Genomic DNA, 17,412 nt, shown 5'->3' on the forward strand with positions numbered 1-17,412 from the left:
TTCCTTTGATTAGGGGGGTTCCCTGGGTGGTTGGTTTGGTTTGGTTCTCAGTAGTTCTTAATTAATTTTGATTAATTACTATGTAATTGGGTTTATGGTAATTCACAAATTTGTAGTAATTAGCTTTAATAAAATTTTGCCAAGACTTAAAAGCTAATGCAGTTGAGTCGGCCAACTTTAGAGTCTCATAGTTTGTGTTATACTTGTTGAGTACAAGTTGTGTACTCACTCTTGCCTACTCTACTCTTTTTCCTCTTGGGGATATTCTACTGCTGCTCAGTTCCTGCCGGCGCGAGGGAGTTCACTCAGAGCTACCAGGAGTACGAGGACTTCTAGGCGTTCGTCTCCCAGTCGACATCCCTGTGGCGCCCAGCTTCCAACGAGTCTTCGTATATGTTTTATGCTTCCGCATACTCTGTATTAGACATTTTGTCATTCATGTAATAAATGACATTCGTACTCGCTTTATTATATCTTTTTACGTGATATGTGCTGTGATATATTGTTCATTCTGTTGTATATACGTGTGATTTGATCCTGGCACGTATATGATTGCTCGGTTTATGTCCTTTTATAAACCGAGTGTTACACTCTCCCCCCTCTCATTCATCACCCATTCATTCATTCCACACATACCATTTCATATGTGAAGAGGCTCCACCTCTTTGTATCATTAGCCTAGGGAGTGTGTGAGGAAGGAGTGCGGAGAAGAGCCGGACTTGTCGGCGTCTCTTCGGCCTTGTACCTCTATGGATACGGTACATTTGGAGTCCATATCCGGGTTCTTCTGTTCGGTGAGTTCTAGTCAATTTATTCTTTTGTTCTCATTCGTTAGCGGGTTCATCGTCCGTTCTAGTAGCGGATACACTAGAAGAGGGCCCTTGATAAAGACGGGATAACCCTGTACAACTCTGGAGTAGTAGTCAAAGGCATAGGTGTGGTGTCTGGGCCTTAGATTACCTTTGTTTGTCTCGAGCTCAGCTGGCATTGTGGGGTAGACGGCAGGTGGTGACAGCACTATCTGTCCGCTACAGAGACAATCTTCATAGATAGTGTACTCCCCCCCCCCCCCCCGCCCGCCTGGGTTCGACATAGAGCGATACTGGAGGTCCCTAGCAGACCAGGGTCAGACCGGTGCCTGAAGTGATTGAGTAAGAACATAAGTGTATCTTCCCTTGAACCCATCCTTAGATCAGAACCACACTACCCTAAGGTCTCTCTATCTCTTATCTTCTTCGGGGTAATCTAGTTAGAAGACAGTTACACATCCGTTCCTTGTGGAAAATACGATACTCTGAATACTCTCGGGTGAAGTGCTACAATGGTATTTCCGTGTGCTTGCGTACTTCTCTATAAGAGTTAAGAAATACCAACAGATATATAAATGACACCCTGGGTTACTCTTGGGTAAAATGCTACGGCGGTACTCCGTGAACTTGCGGATTTATTTGTGGCTCATGTAATACCTGCCACCCCATTGACATCTGCAGACGCCATCGCTGATTTCCAGTGGTGACGTTGGTAGGCGTCAACAAGGGTCAGATGGTGAAGCTGAATCCCCCAAAAGTCTTTTCATAGGGCCTTTCATGGCCTTCGGCTGATTGCCACTGAATCAAAGCCTGTGATTGCAAAAGACGATGACTGACAAGGGAAGAAATCACAGACTCCGACAACTTACTTTTCTTCCACCCATCAGCCATCGTCACCTCCTTCTCAGATACCTGGCGCTTCGACTTCTTCGGCGCCATCCAGAATGTCACAAGCCTCTTCTCACGCATCGGCTTGGGGGCTAAGGCTTTCAGTAGAAAACAAAGTACGAACTCTAATTTCTGAGGAAATCAGCGAAAGCAAGAACAAGTGAAAAACCGAGATCGGCCTGGCCAAGATAAATAACCAGGTCAGTGGCATTTCTAAAAATATCAAGAAGTTCAAAGGTCACAAGGAATGCCTCGATTTTGGAACCTTAAGCCTAAATCAAGGGATTTCAAGTCAAGACTCGGGGGCTGCGGAATACGTGTCATAAATGGCAAACTTTTTTCGAAGATGATCCGAATCTCAAATAAAGATCTGAAGGACCTCGAAGACTGATTTGACCCTCAACCTAATTCTATGATTCAACCTAAAACTCGGGGGCTACTCCATATGGAGCGTGAGTTCATCGCGCACCATATAAAAGAAGACTCGGGGCTTGAGCACCTCGCAGCATCGATGCAGCCATGTAAGTACTCGAAAGACTACTCGAAGCATTCGATGGACTCCTAGATGACCTAACGGATTCCAGAGGCAATCGAAGCATATGAAGACGCCTTCAGAAGCACTCCACGCCTGCAGAACTTGACTATGAAGAGCTTGGGGGCTTGTCAGACCTAGGAAAGCGGGACTGCTCATAGGCGTGGAATATTCTAGAGTAAGGGATGGTACATAGAATATACATTACCTCTTTGTAACTACTCGTACATCAGTAGGACTAGTCGAGTACAAGGAAACTACCCTACAGACTCGGAGTAGAACTCTGTCAGTACTCGGCTAGGACTTTCCATGTAATCCTGTCCCCCCCAGATTATATAAGGGCGGACAGGGACCCCTCCAAGGCATCGAACAACATCGATGGGAATACAAACCAGCACACAGGATGTAGGGTATTACGCTCCGGCGGTCTGAACCTGTCTAAATTCTAGTATTCCTTGCACCATCGCATTCTAATCCCGGCGAATCCCTACTCATAACTACTCTCCTTGGGACACCCCTCAGAGAATCCGACGGTAAAACACCAACACCTGGTGTACCTCCGTCAGTGGGTTCTTGGGAACTGTAGTTTCTAGGAAACTACCGAAGGTGAAGGAGAAACCGGCGGCGGCCTGCATCTGGACGCTGACGCTGGTGGAGAAGAAGACGTCTCATCTTGATGCCATCACAGTCGCTGGAAGGACTCCTGAGAAATCTCCCCTACCTGTTGTGCCAACTATCGGATTGCTTATCCGGCAAGTCCACCGAGGGTATGCCCGGCTGTAGATTTGTAGGCGAAGAGGGGATTCCAGAGACAAGAGTCGGATGGGTACGTGAAGACGCAAGGGTTTGATAGGTTCGGGCCACTCGGAGGCGTAATACCCTACGTCCTGTGTTCTGTGTATTAGTGTTGCGTGGAGTTGTGGGGGATGAATTGAATTGTTTTCTATGGGTTCCCTCACTGCCCCTTTATAGACTAGGAGCCGTGGGTTACAAGTGAAAAAGGATATCTACTCGGGTTGTTACGTGGAATCAGATCGGTTGAGATCCCTAAATATCCTAGAGCCTAATTCGAGCCTTGATCCTATTCCTCGGAGGAACCTTCCTGCGTCCAGTCGAGTGCCTGTCCGCCGGGTAGTCGTACACTGTTCATCAGAGTAGGTACCTAGACATGGGATAACTACTCGGCTGGAAGGTACCCCGGTCTACCTCCGTCACTTATCTAGAATAGTTAAATGAAAATAGAACTTGATGCAAAAATTTGAAAGCAAGGACTCACTCTAGTTGCTTTTTGGCGAAAACAAAGCCTCAAGCCAGAAGCCTTACATGTCTATGAGTCAGCTAAGTATATACTACTAGTCGGATAATCCTTACTAAATATTAGTATACTCAGCCTTGTTTGTGCCTATGTTTTGAGGTGAAAGTTTTGAGGACATGATTGCTAGTATGACTTGGCAATATACTCTTCCTTCTAGTTGATCACTGGAATGAGATGCGTGTGTGGGACCTGCTTATAGCATGGAAGTTTGTGATATCGGCTCTCACTACCTCAATTCACATTTTCTCTGTATCCTATTCTCTCTCCAACGTGGATTGTTATCGACACAATATAACAACTCTTTAACCATGCCCTAGGTTGTCCAAAATTAGCACACAAAAAGATATACAAAATGTATAATATCACACTTTTATAAAATCACATGTAGCCTTTATGATGTAACAATATTTATACATAACTTTTTTTCAGTAGCAACGCACGGGCATATTGCCTAGTATATATAAAAATAAGTAGGAGGCTCCCGTGCCGATTCTCTAAAAGAAGAAAGATAATGTTGGAACATAAGTTTACTCTAGATGTTCAGTTTAATATTTATAGATTTTTATATTCGAATTGACATGCATGTTGATGTCATCATCGTCATTATCTTCTTGTGCATTCAATGCACACAATCTTTCTCCACTTTAGCTCGCAACATGCGCAAACAGACTGCAACGCTATGTTAGTGGGGTGACCGCCTATCTAATCTGCACTAATTAATCTTTTCATATAATTGCTGGTGTGATTGTCGTCTCTAACGACTCACGCCCGAGACGGCCTGTACCAAGAGCAAAAGGAACACGAAGTGAGGATCTCAATCTACAGTAATGTTAGACTATAAACAAATAAAACAAATGGGGAACATATCTGGTGGAAACTAAATTTCCGTGAAAACCCGTGCAAACCACACAAAAAAGTCATTTAAATTTACCGAAAAAATCATACATGTAGATGATATGATGATACATAATTTTATAAAATATATTGTCCAAACTCGACTTCGTTTGTGAGATATAAAAATAATAAATTTCTAATAAATCAAATTAGGAGGAGCCGTTGGCAAGGTACGTAGCCCTGCTCCGGTTTGGCACGGCAGAGCTGAAATGACTGCCGCGAGCTACTGTCATGGCACTCATAGCAGCCCCACTCCCATGGTATGATCTGCCCCTTGGGAAAGACCAGCCTTATCTCCACCCCAAGCTCCAGCTCTCCAGAGCGCAGCTCCAACGCCATGCGCCGGCGCAGCTCGTTGGTGAGCACCACGTCGGCGTGCGACAGCGGGACGCTCAGCTCCGCGGACGACCGCTTCTCCACGCAGAAATCCGGCACGTCCGCCCAACCCACGACCACCGCGCCGCCGTAGAACACTGTGACCGTTACCTCCTCCCTGCACGTCGTGAAGTCCTGGTTGTTGTCGACCCGGAGGGTGAGGTTGAAGCCCGGGCGGATCACCGGGCCGCTCATCGGGTCCAGGCCATGGGCGCCGTTGACCCTCACGGAGAAACTGGGGTCCTTGTGAACGGGCATCGACGAGGCGAGGAGAGCTAATAGAGGACAAAAGATAAAAAAGCCAACAAGGAAGCCACGGAAGAGGAATACGCGGTGATATTGGTCGCCGCCCCTTCTTTCGTCCCCTGTGCCGGCGGTCTTCATGGCGCGAGAGTTACAGATTAGATTGCGATGAATTTACAAAAGAGAAGACGCGCGCTTATATCTGATCTGGGGCAAGCCAAATCGCCAATGTATTCCAAATCCGGAAGGAGATGGACTCGATCTTTATCCGTCTCCGAGTACTAGTTCTACTCCAAATCTCTTTATTTGAATACAGTAATTGGTTTCCGAGCATAACATGTGAAGTCGTAGTTGTCTTATATCTGCACCTGTGCCCCTCCCAAATCCACCTCCGAGCGGCGACAAATTAGTAAAGCATAAGGGTTGTTTGTTACTGGTCAATATACATACGTGGCCATGGATCTTGAAGCTCATCTACTCTCCCGTCTCGATGAGGAAGCTCGGCGACACTGGAGCTGCATAGTTTGTGTGTTTATGGCTGTGATATTGGTCGTCTCCGCAGTTCTTGCAGCTCTGCAAGGTTACACTCTCTTCGTCGACCCCGATTTAACAATAGGGCACATCAAGTTCTCCATGGAACCCGTGGCCTACACCGGACTAGATGGTGCCTCGCCCCCGTCCTTCAACGTGACGCTACAAGCGACGAGCACCTTCAGCCACTCGTTCTGCACCGGCGGAGGCGGCGCGACCTTGCAGGCGGCGTTCTCCGGCCTCACCGTCGCCGTGGGGAAAGTGGCCCCGTTTTGCCTGGAGCCAAGAGCACCGGCCGTCATCGCCGGCACCGTGTCGTCAGCGTGGACGGCATTGCCTCAGGATTTTCAGGATCGGATCAGCCGCGGCAGAGAGAAGGGCGGGGTTGAGCTGGAGGTCAACTTGAGCTTCCAGAACAAGTTTAAGGGGGATGTGTGGCTACGGTGCCGCGCTATGCTGGATGCCAACCTCAACAAAACTCCTTGCACGAGTTTCACACGTACTCCATTTATTCCTTTCTAGTTCCAGTACGTGCTACATTACGTTTTCTAGGGTACTGTATCTTCCAGAACAGCTTTATTGGTGGTTTATTTGTCTGTTTAGTATAGTGTTATTATATATGAGGTGCTCGACTGCTCGTACAATTGTGAGTGTATCAGCGTAGTTATGAAGAAACAGTTATCCTTTGCTCACTCAAATCGAGCGTTCACCGGACTGATCATTTTAATCCTCGACGTTGTTTTTTTCCCGACGTTTCCTTCATAGCATTGTGTTCGCGGCCAAAATTGGCAAATACCGAGGCCGACCGGTCAGACCGGTCTCGGCCTGTTGGTCCGAGTCTGGTTAGAGTTTGTAACTTAGAGTCCTTTTGTAACCCAATTTGGAAGGAGGACGACCTCCCCGGTCTATAATTATAAAGGTTACGGCCGATTGAGGGTTTTTTAACCACAATCGAACCAATATAATTCTTTTTACTTTTTTTTCAAACCCTAGCTTTTCCAACCCCTTTGCTATTTTTCTTGCGTCTCTACGGCTTTCGAGGGCGTCTTGAGTGGCCCGCCGACTTCAAGATAACCTTAGATCTTCGAGATCTGACGGGTCCCTCCCGAGTTTGAGGTTCTAGGTCTTCGCGTGATCTCTGCTCCGACCGGTCAGACCGGACTGCGTGGGATTTCACTGGTGACTGATCATTGCGATCCGTACGTGCTAGCATTTGTGTGTTGACCAAATTTGCATCAACATAGTTTTTGGCAACTCCATTGGGGAAGTGGAAGTCTGCATCGGTTCCAATGGCTGGTGAAAAGGTAGACCCTTCCAAGGTAGATCCATCTAACACCATCGCTATTAACTATGAAGACCTACCTGAGGAGTGCCGCCATGAGGAGTGCCGCCAAGAGTTTGAGGCTGAACTCAAATGGAAAAACGAGGAGATGAAGGCAAGGCTGCTGTCATGCTATGGGAAAACTCGGCAAGGTGTGGTCGAGAAGAAAAAAATTGTCATGCCGTCATTCCCATCTACTACTCCGCCTGCTTCTCATGTTATCACTGCAAGCACTTCTCCCCATGATCTTTATAGTTTACTAATGTCTGACCATGGGAAGAAGATTGACACCTCTCATCAATACACGCAATGCCATCCTTGATCTTACTGAGAGGATCGATAGGTTTGATAAGGGCAAGGGTGTAAGTCATGAATATTGACCTTAACCGTAATCCTTCGGTAGCGCCTACATCTACATCTGAGATAGAATGTGGTATGCCACTGAATTATTTTGCTTGGCAGACACCACCGCTAGGTGCAGTTCAGCCACACAGGGCCGAACCGGTCAGACCAGTCGCACCGACCAGTCAGGCCGGCACCTTGGTGTCAGGATCGGTCAGACTGGTCCAACAGACCAGTCAGACCGGTGCTATGGTGCCAGTCCCAGTGACAACACCATCGCTTGCGCCAATTTTGAGTTCGGTTGCCCGTGACCAAAAGATGAATTGGAGGATTTTATACCGCCGTACACTACTATATCGTATGGCAAACCACCTTTTCTACCCGCTATGCCGCAAGATGTTTGGGATGACTTGATTAAAAGTAATCCTCATTATGCCACACAGACTATGAGCACCACTGATCCAGTGGTGAATCGTCTAGCTACTAATGCCCAAACATTAACTAGTGGTAACAATGAAGCCGATCTTGCTAGAATGAAAGCGGATTTGAACATATTGTTTGGTATTAAACATAGTCAATTAGGCATAAATCCTAGTAAAAATCAGCTATACTAGAAACCGTACCCTAACGCCTTTGATTTGGTTTCTTATCCTACGGTGTGGTGTGTTCCTGACTTTGTTTATATTTAGTGGGTGATGAAGACTAGGCCCGATCTTGCTAGAGGTAAGGGTACATTCGATTGGTGGAGATCTCGACGTTGATGATTTGGCTTCAAATCAGCAAGATTCGAACCCTACAACCGCTACACCACTGCTCTGTTGGTTATCAACCAAGCACAACTTGATTGACCTCGCCGAGAAGGCTTTTTCTGCAAGCGAATCAAAGGACACAAGCAAGAAGATGTAAACACACAATCTGATATTGCAAATATGGATGAAGCGAATCAAAAGAGGGGTTCAAGAACTCGATTCCAAACGTAGATCACGCTAGTAATAAGGAGGAACAAAACGAGACTTCATGCATTGTTTCAAAACAGGCCAAGTTTGAGGCACAGCAGCAGCATTACCAGCAAAGATCATTCCACCAAAATAGAGCAAAGCTAGTAAATTCACTACTAGCAAGTCTAACTCTATTCTCAGTTGGAAACAAATGAGAATTAAACTTTTGTTCAACAGCGAGTTTCCAATCTAAATAAGCCTCAGGATCAGTAGTACCAGCAAAAGGAATCATGCTAAATTTAGTTTTAGCAAAAGAATCATTGTTACCACGATTATGATTACCTCCCATACCTTGACGATTGCACCGCAGACGGTATGCATCTCAATCCTCATCATCATCAAGGACAGCATCCTCATCCTCGTCCTCATCACCATCATGAGGGTGGCATCGGTGTCGCTGTTGAGGGGGATGATGTTTAACATGCCCAAGCCGGGTGACCAGTCCATTGATACTGCGCATCGTCTCATTGAACTTCCTGTCGATGTAGGTACGCTGATCATCAACAAGTTTCTTAAGCTCATCCTTGGAGACACATTCATTGAAGTCCAAAGGGGACTCCCCTTCTTTTCCTGACCCTATCATAGTTAGAAGACAGCAAAAGACAACACCAAAGTATTATCCCTATCAACTGACAAGTACTGGGTGGTGGTGAAAGTGGAGTGCAAAATCTCAAGCAGCTTACTACCGTCTTGCAAGTGTTCTTACCAAAGCCAAATAGGACGGTACAATCTGTTGTCGAGATGGGTGTAACGGTTGCAAGATGAACCTGTACTGATCGAAGTATATGTGGAGCTATGGGACAGACACAATATGTAGCAAGGAGTAGCAAATAACGAATGCAGATTAGCAAATTTCAATAAGTATCAAAAGTACAAGTCACAATTGCTCGCTAAGACGTGTCCTATGTGTAGCACAATGTTGACGGTGCTTAAGTGGCATTTTAACCCGTCAACTATACACAATAATAAAGGAAAATCATATGCCTTACTCACATATTTGTATCGCTAACCTTGCTCCACAGTTGTTTTCAAGTTTTGTACATTTCAGATGAGCAAGAGCAAAATAAGATGAAAACACGCAGCAGATGCAGTATAACTATGCAGAATATCGCATCCGGCGTCACACCCTTACAAAGAGGGCCCACATGTCAGAGGAAACGGGGCCTCGACGCAAAATGCACCAGAGGATAAGGATAAGGATCAAAGAATATACCATCCAGCTGAAGATTAGCTCGTTTTGCTGACAGGTGGGGTCGGCCGAACTGGACCTGCAACGCGTCCAGGTGCATCTCGGGGAGGAGTCACAGCCAAGGCACCTAATCACCTTCTATATGTGCATTTGGTGGGAACCGACCCCTAGAGCTATAAATAGGGCCTCCCCCCCACCTCAACACACACTCTCATTCCATCACTCCAAGAAGGCTCTCCTCTCTCTTGCTCTCTTAGCTAGGTAGTGGAGCTAGGCTAGTTCTTCTTTAGCGAGCAAGTCGTCCTCGGGGTCGTTGAGCAATCCTCGACCCCGATATGGCTTTGTATCCGACTTGTCAGACTTCTATTCATAATATAGAGTTATGTCATGGTTGCTTTACTATCTTGATAGTTTATCAATCCATGCTTAGTTCGTTCATGAGTTATGCTAAGGTCTTGGTTAGGCCAGATGATCCGAGTACTGATAGAGGTTCGTTGTGCTTTTGGGCTTGCTCTAGTGTTTTACTCGTCCATCCGATGGGTGGGAGACCTGGGGACACAAGAGTAGTGACTTCATATACGAGCGTGGTGCTCGGGTATGCGGAATCCTTCGGATATGACCGTGCTCCACGGTTGTGGCGGAACCACCCAAAATTACTGGGCTCGGGTGCACTGATCTTTGTTGCTAAGCAACTATGACCCAAATTGGCACTCACCGGTAGTTCCTCGAGTGAAGCCTCGATAAAAGCCACGCTATTCCAGGATCAGCAGACAACACTCACGCGAAGGTGAGCCCAGAGATTACAACACAGAACAATTCATACACCTCAGAGTGATTGTAGCGGAAGGAAATTTATTACAAACCATGTTCAGAGTAGCAAAGTACTACAGAGTTCCAACTACTCAATTTATTCAAGTCTCATCGTTCAGCGGAAGCATTAAAAGATAACTAGCGAAATACGTGACGCATCGATAAGCCCATACGAAAGCGTCACTCAGCAAGAGGGTGATCAGCACCAGCTGAAGGACCATCCCACTCAACAGACCAACCCGGAGGCAGAGTACACGGCCAAGTAAGACTTGCAAACAGATCCTCGAAGTTAGTACCTGAAAAACAGTGCCACAAGCAAGGCTGAGTATACTAATACTCAGCAAGACTGACCCGTCTCCGGATATAACATAGTCCGATAACTAGACATGCAAGGCTTTTTGGTTGGTGGGGCTTATTTGCCAAAAATGCCGCTAAGGGTTGATCCTTACTTTCAGGTTTTACTTAGCCAGATTCTAGTTGGATTAACCATTCTAAATTTGCAACTAACTCTACACAAACATGGTAGAGCAACCATTTAATCAACCAGCAGTATTGTCATCATCATGTTCCACTTGTTACTCTGTGTGACTGAAAACATTAAGCAATCTCATGCTGTGAGAGGCGGACGATTCTGAATCGAATTTCAACCTGGCCAGGGGAACCTAGACCACACGCATGGGGATTGACTTCACTCCCGCCCACACTACAGTTCCCCTTTCTTTCCAGTCCGTGGATCCGGGGCACCCTCCCCGACTACAGAGTCCGACCACTCTGCACCCGTATGTCGTGACAAAATATAAATCCTACTTCTACCAGGAGGGTGCGAGATCATTCCACTCGCCGGTCCAATCAGGTACTTAAGCTTTCCGATTACCATATATTCTCGGTATGTGGCTAGTACTTTCAAACGCTTAATGAAATGAGCCACACACCGCGACCTTAGCCATTTTTGACTACACCAGCGGGGTATCACGACTACACAACCCCGCCCGTTGTCCTTACATTTCAACAGGAATTAAAGTCAGTACAAATCCTATTTGCTCGCGAGAGGCAGGAAACCACTCGACTTCTACCGTACCTATTTAGCATGGCAACTAGTCGATAAAAAGATCCAGTATCAAACATAGGTTCCTAGGGATCATGCATTTACGGTTTTCGATCAACGCCTAGAAAACTTAAATGCAGAAAACAAAATATTACAATACATTAATAAATAGATAGCTGAATGATAATTCGGAAAATAGTGGGATTATGCTCCGGGGCTTGCCTTCTTGGGCACTGTCAGACAGAAAAGCCTCTAGGGCTTGGCCCAGGTCTTGAGACAAGTTAGCACAATTCAAAATGACCTCCGAATCCACACGAGAGTTCGCGGGCACCAACTCGTAGTCACCGTCCGCGAGATTGACCGTTTCTATATGCAATGCAAAATTTATGAGTTATCCATGTTTAACGATTTCTTTCCTTGACGATAAAGTTGTAGTTCAACAAAAGTTAGTTTAGTGATGATTTCAACATTTCATTTCATGGGTAGTTGTTTATAGAGTAGTAACCACAATTATGTTTCTTCATAAATGAGTGGGGGTTTTGGTTTTCATTTTCAATTTCAACACATAGCATGCTTTCATTATTTCATAACAACAAATCTACTCATGAGCTAGTGATGATAAACTAAAGTAACACAGATCCAAACTTAAGCATTCATGGTATAAATTTCAGCATTTAACTATAAAGCAATTACCACTACTACACATGTAAGTAGATAACTCTAGTTACTTCATCTTTTTGTACAGAACGTTCAACAGGGGTTCTGGAGTTACAAATTTTATGGGAGCAACTTCAAAGCATATACTCAGCACTGAAATTTTTCCAGATTTTATACACTTATACAGCAGGGGTGACAAAAAGAATAAAAACAGCAAGCCAAAAAAACAAAGATTAATTCTACAGAAAGTTTTACTAGGGATTTGGTTCTCAAATTTTTACCAGAGTCTAATCATGATCTAAACATACTCCAAAAAAATTATCGAGCTTTATAACCACCAGATAAATTGGCTATGCATTTAATTTAACATCAATTAGCATAAATTTCTCAAGGTGCATTTAATCAGTAATGCATATGAACTTTTTATTACAGATAGAACATACTCTAAACAAGATCATGTCCAAAAATCAAGATCAGTTATGGTGTAGATTATTCAGAACAAAAACAGTAAATCTAGCCCTAAGATGCTAAGCATGATTATTCACCAAAGCAAAACTCAGTAACTGCGGCTCAAAATTTTTATACAGGAACACAGAGCTAAAAATGGTCTTCAGAAATAAATATAGATTTTTCTGAGCATAAGAACTATATATGAAGAATTAAGTTTGTTAAACAAGCATAAATCATGGTATATAGCAAATGAACTCTAATAAATCTGAAATTTATGGATTCACAAGATTTCAGTTACTCATGTATGCAGTAAAAAATTCCAGAGCAAGTTCATGTGCATATTTTCTAGTATTAAATCGAGAAAGCTAGCAACAGAATAGATAATCTTGATTGTTCCAACATGATAACTGTTTTGGTTGGGTGTCATCTTTTTACTGTGATCTTAATATTCCATTAGTGATAACATGTCCAAAAAAATCAAGGTCATTTGCTGAGTAGAACTTACTGAACATGCATAAGGTGGTTTTCTTATTCTTTCCCTAGATTAAATTCGGTTGAGTTTCTGTAGATGTGACTGTTACAAAATTTGTAGGTCTTGTTACAAGGATTCCAGATCAGTTGAGTTTACATTTTTCCGATTTTTCTGTGATTTGTTTCGCATTTTAGAAGTTCACTGGTATACACTGGAATACTTGCAGAAACACCCTTGAACGAAAAAAAGAATTTACAATCGGGTCCTTCGCCGGCCTTCTCCGCCGCTGCAGCTCGCCGGTGGTGTTCTGCTAGGCAGGGCTTATCGGGGCTGCAACGGGGAGGCGCGTGGGAGAGTAAGGATCGAGGAACACCAACCCTGGTCGGCGTTCGAGGGTTTGACGCACGGATTCGAGCTCGTCGGCGTCAATGGCGGGGCAGTTGTTCGGTTCGCCGGCGCTGGAGGTGAAGGAGGGCTCGGGGTAGGGGAACAGGGCGCGCACGAGCACCGTGTGAGCTAGAGGATGCGCTTGGGGTAGCTGTAGTGCTCGGACTTCTTCTGGGCTGGCCTGTCCGCGGTGAGCTTGAGCTCGCCGGCGGCGGCGCAGAAGAGGAACGGCGTCGGGAGGAGGTTTGGGTTTGATTCCGCGCGCGTGTAGCTTAACTAGGAGGTGGCGAAGCTGCTGCGGTGGTCGGATGGGACAATGTAGGGCTGGGTTAGCCGGTCCGCGCGAGCTGGATCTCGGCGGCCATGGCGGAGCGGCGGGAGGAGGAAGAAGGAGGAGAAGGCGCGCGATGGTGGAGCTCTGGGGGTTCTTATAGGCCAAGGAGATCTTGGGTGAGGGAAGGGATGTCTGGGGGTGGTCGATTTGGCCCTGGGTGACTCGACGGCGAGCGGGCGGAGGAGGCAGCGGCGCTGCGCCGGCCGGGGGTGTCGTGGCGGCTCGGGGAGGCGTCTGGGACGCGTGTGCGCGTGAGGAGGTGCCAAGAGGCGGCCAGGTGGCGCTGGGGGACTCCCCAGGTCCATTTGGCCGCGGGCGCGCGGTGGACGAAGTCCACCGGCGGCGTACGGCGGGCGGCGGGCGAAACAGAGCAAGCCGGGAGAGAGAGATGGGGATAGGGGCTTTTCTGCAATTTCTGAAAATCCAGGGACCTCTCGGTAATCTAAAAATATCTCCTATTTAGAGGGCTCAAATGAAAAAGTGTTGAATACCAATTTTGTATAACTTTTCAATATCTACAACTTTCATGTTATGCAAAATTTCATTTGAAACTCACATGTTAAACTATTTGTCCATTTGCAAATTTTCACAAAAGGACTTTAGTTCTAAATTAGTTTTTGACTTGATTTTGACTGAAGTTCAATTGAGCACATGTCAATTGAAGTACCTCCCATGAGCCAACTAAAATTTTGTGCACATTTTTGAATTAAATTTTGAGTAGCTTTTCACCCTTTTTCTTTCTCCTTTAATTTCTTTTGTATAATTTGACTTTTATTTGACCCTTTCTCTTTGAATTAATTTCCCAAATTTTTCTTTTAACTTTAACTAAGGTACATTGATTGTATTTAAATGTACTGACACCTGAGGTGTCACAACGGTGTGACTGGGGTAGACGGCAGGTGGTGATAGCCCTGTCTGTCCGGCGTAACAGCGGTGTTGCGTTTAGCGTACTACCCGACATTCGGGTTCGGTGTAGGAGTTCATGCAAAGAGGTAACGGAACTGGATGTTCTCCAGTACGGGACCTTCTCCCCGCTATCCCATTTTCCTGGCATCTGTAGTCCTAACCATGTCCTAACATAACCCCAGCTTTGGATAGAAGCACTAGGATACCTAACCTAGCCTAAGCTCCAGCTGACTTAATGTAGAATAGAGTAGACTCTTTCTTTAGTTGTTTCTCTCTTTTATTCCTTCCTCTTGGAGTGTGATTGTGTGCTGTGTCACATTACCCTTGCTTATTCCTTACCTGGACTTACCCCTATTAGAGTTTTGCCTATTGCTTGAGGCATAATGTCGTGGTTAATGTTAAGTACAATACCTTTGCCGCTGCCGTCCTTTGGGACACAAATAAATGACGATACCCTTACTCTCCAGGTGAAATGCTACAATGGTATATCCGTGCGCTTGTGGATCCATCTGTAATCATATTGATTATACAACGAGAGTGGCACCCCTTGGGTGCAGTTGCTAGGATGGGTTCGGCGCCCTCATTTCTAGTGATTGCACTAAGGACCGCCAACAGGAAATTCTGAGGTTGTTACTAAAGTCATCTCAAACCTGGTATTGACTTAAGAAATTCTAACAAGCATTTCTAGCGCCAATGCCAGGGACGACATGTGAACAAAGTTATTGTGCTGATATTAACTTAGGCTTTGTACTAAGGATATAGTCTTTACTCTTTCAGGCTAATGTCACTTTATGTCTTCTTTTATTTTTGATTTGAAAGAAGATATGGGTAGTGTATGACTGGTTTCTCCCTGCTGGAAAACTACACAGACAATCCAGAGAGGCTCGTGAGAAGGGTGTTGGTATTTTGCAATGTTACGAATAAAATCCGCAAGCGCACGGATACCGCTGTAACTTTCACCCAAGAGTATTCCAGGGTATCGTATCCACTGAGGAACATGAGTACGCTATCTACGGGTTTAGGCTCATCCAAGGACACACACGCCAGTGTGGGGAAGACAGAAGAGAGAACTTTCTATATCTAGAATCTATGCCTAGAAGAGATCACGTCGCTGTTATACTTCGAGCTACCGGTCTCGACCGGATTATACAAGCCGATAGCTCCAGTAATAGTGCTCTATCCAATATCCGAACATGGAGGATTACTAGGGCTCGAACAGGGCTGTCACCACCTGCCGTCTACCTCTACAAACTGTGGGACTATTGGATAATTGAGTGGTATAGTCCAGCCTAGACACCACGTCTATGCCTTTCCCTACTAACCTTAGCCCTGGCCAAGACTACCCTTTTCTATTCGGGGTCTTAAGCTAAGATCAAATGCTACTCGCTAGCATACACATCAACTAATATAAGGCAGAGATGATAACTTGCGATCTAAACTCTAATTCCAAATAAACAAACATCGAAAGTCTCGAACACTTACAACCCAATAAGCATCCGTCGAGGTACAAGCAGAGATGAGTGTCGACAGACCCGGCACTTCCCCTGACTCCTCCTCACTCTCCTCCTCTTCTTCTACACCTCCTAGTCTACCTAAGCATCTAGGATGAAGGCCTCAAGCTCCAAGGGAGAAAGGTGAGTTGAGAGGGTGTGATGTGTGTGTGTCATTCCTCTACCCCACCCTTTGTATTTATAGGAGGGAGCCACGGGGTGAGCTGCAGCCGAGCCTCATCAAACCGTCATCAGCAGCCAATTGGAGACCTGCACGTGGAACCTGAAGGCAGTGGGGCCCACGGGTTGGTCAGCCGGCCGAACCCCCAATGGGCCCACCGACCTTGCACTTTGGCCTGTGGGTCACTTCCTGGGCCCACTTGTCAATGGCACAGGGATTGGCTTCTATTGCTCTGGTTTCTTGCTCTGGTGGGCCCTCTACTCCATATTCTGACATGTGTCATGTCCTGATTCGCCGGAACATTGTGTCTTGGATCAAACCTTACCATTATGCTGCAAAATTAGCTCAAAATCACCTGCACACATTCTAGAACATCATCTGTGGAATTCGTTAGTAAATAAATCTATCCTAGCATTTATTCCATATTTTGGATCCTTTTTGTGCAGGAGTTGACGGTCTAAATTGGTCGTTAGTGACCATCAACAAAGGGCACGACCTCGCGTCGTTCCTCCTCTCGCTATCCTCCCGGCACAGGAACCCATTCAGAAAGCACCACTTGTTCTTGAGGCTATGGCTGAGAAGACTCTCCGCGAGTTCTCCGTCCCCTCCACCGACAATGTGGCCACTAGCCCCAACATCAACATCAGGGATGTGAACTTCGTGCTCAAATAAAGCCTCATTAACATGGTGCAGGCTAGCCCATTCTGTGGCAAGCCGAATGAGGACGCAAATGCACACTTGCAAAAATTTTTTGGAGCTCTGCGACAATGTTGTTATACGGGGTGTCACCGCCGATGTTGTCAAGCTTCGTCTGTTTCCCTTTTCCCTCATGGGGAAAGCGAAATAGTGATTTTATAAGGAAAAAGACATCGACACCTGGGCCAAATGCTCCAAAGCGTTGCTCTCAAAATTCTTCCCGCTGGGCAAAACAAATGCCCTGCGCGAGAAAATATCAAGTTTCTAGCAAACGGGGATGGAATCCATCCCAGAAGCTTGGGAGAGGCTGCAGGAATACATCATGGCCTGTCCTCACCACGGCATGGATGAGTGGCTCGTCCTTCAAATCTTCTACAACGGGCTCACAATGACATCTCGAGCAAACATTGAAGCCAATGCTAGAGGAGCGTTTCTCAACCTGACAAGCAAAAGCATTGGTCGAGAAGATGGTCTCCAACCAGGGGTGGACCGATGAACGACTCCAACCCCGTACAAAAGGCACGCATACTGTCAGATTGCTTATTCG

At 45.9% G+C, this 17,412-nt stretch overlaps 1 non-coding gene across 1 annotated transcript; it reads right to left on the bottom strand.

Moving 5' to 3' along the window:
* Positions 1 to 17,101: 17,101 nt before the first annotated feature.
* Positions 17,102 to 17,210, bottom strand: LOC120710934. Its single transcript, XR_005690102.1, has one exon. It is a non-coding gene; the product is annotated as a small nucleolar RNA R71 (small nucleolar RNA).
* Between the last annotated feature and the right edge of the window lie 202 nt (positions 17,211 to 17,412).

This window comes from Panicum virgatum, chromosome 5K (genome assembly GCF_016808335.1).
Source record: "Panicum virgatum strain AP13 chromosome 5K, P.virgatum_v5, whole genome shotgun sequence".
Lineage (NCBI taxonomy): Eukaryota > Viridiplantae > Streptophyta > Magnoliopsida > Poales > Poaceae > Panicum > Panicum virgatum.